The 1,134-nt window shown below is 60.7% G+C and overlaps 1 protein-coding gene across 1 annotated transcript in view; it reads right to left on the bottom strand.

The window, feature by feature from the left end:
* KDM6B (lysine demethylase 6B) overlaps window positions 1–1,134 on the bottom strand; it is a 20,167-nt gene that overhangs the window by 15,206 nt on the left and 3,827 nt on the right.

The raw sequence follows: 1,134 nt of genomic DNA, 5'->3' as shown, positions 1-1,134 counted from the left end.
AAGGGGGAGCTGGGGGAGGGGCTGGGGCTTTCTTGTGCACAGAGCCAAACAACAAAAGGGGAAGCTGAAGGGCCAGCTCCAGTGTGCCCAGGACAGGCTAATGACGTGCAGACCTGCCGGTGGCCCCCACCTGGTGGCCGACAGACTCCGTAGTTTAGACTCAAGGATTCTTGGCAAAGGAGTCCATGAACCCAAAGGTGGGGCCCTGGAGAAGGCCCAGGTTGAGTGCCCCCCAGGCAAGCTGTCACCCCTCCGTGCAGGTCCCATCCGCAGCACTGTCCCAGACCTGGCAGGCCCCGAAACAGATTCAGCCTCAAATGCCCTGCTCGCCAGCCAAGCCTCCCCAGACAAGGCCTGCCGGCTCCCCCCTCCCGCTGGCGCAGGGTGGCAGCGGCCACACCGAGGCTGTCCCTTTAAATCATTACCACCCCTGATTGTGTGGACGAACAGAGGGCCCTGCCCCCCAGGCAGAGGCTTGCCACCTACCCCCACGAGTCCCCAGAAATGTGAGGGCCATTTAAAGGGACAACAGAGAGGCAGCCGGGTCTCTAACCGTCCCCGCCCCCACCCCAAACACACTCACAGACCCTTTCGCCCGCGACACATAGCCCCTTGCCCCTCCAGAGGGCCCCCCAAATTCCGGTTCTCTCCCCACCCCTAGAGACTGCTAGAAGGAGAAAGGGGCCAGAGTTGGGGGGCGGGGAACTGGGGAAACGAGAAAAGGACAGGGACTCCCTCCTTCCTCAGAGCCCCAGGGGACAGGTCGGAAGGAAAGCAAAGCCTGGAGAAGCAGCGAGACAGAGCCCCGAAAGGTGCCGCGGGCAGACCTGGGGCGCACAGGCTGTCGGTCGAGGGGAAGGGAGTTGGGCTGCACGAGACAGCGGCGCGGCCAGCGGGCGACTAGCCCAAGTGGGGAGATGGAACAAGGAGGGCCGGGGGCAAAGAGGCAAGGCCGGGGGAAACGGGGAGACGGGGAGACTAAAGAGCCTGGGAGGGGACTGGGGTCTTGCTCAAAAATCAAGAACCACAATACAATTATTTTATTTTCACAGCCAGAGGAACAGTCTTAGCTGTTTCTTCTGCAAGAAGGGGGAAAAAATAATTGCAAAGAAAGCAATACAAATCTGACTAAAG

The sequence above is a fragment of the Neophocaena asiaeorientalis genome, unplaced genomic scaffold (genome assembly GCF_003031525.2).
Source record: "Neophocaena asiaeorientalis asiaeorientalis breed wild unplaced genomic scaffold, Neophocaena_asiaeorientalis_V1.1 scaffold543, whole genome shotgun sequence".
Lineage (NCBI taxonomy): Eukaryota > Metazoa > Chordata > Mammalia > Artiodactyla > Phocoenidae > Neophocaena > Neophocaena asiaeorientalis.
The sequence above is the reverse complement of the archived record's forward strand: the minus strand, read 5'-3'. Positions and strand labels throughout refer to the sequence as shown.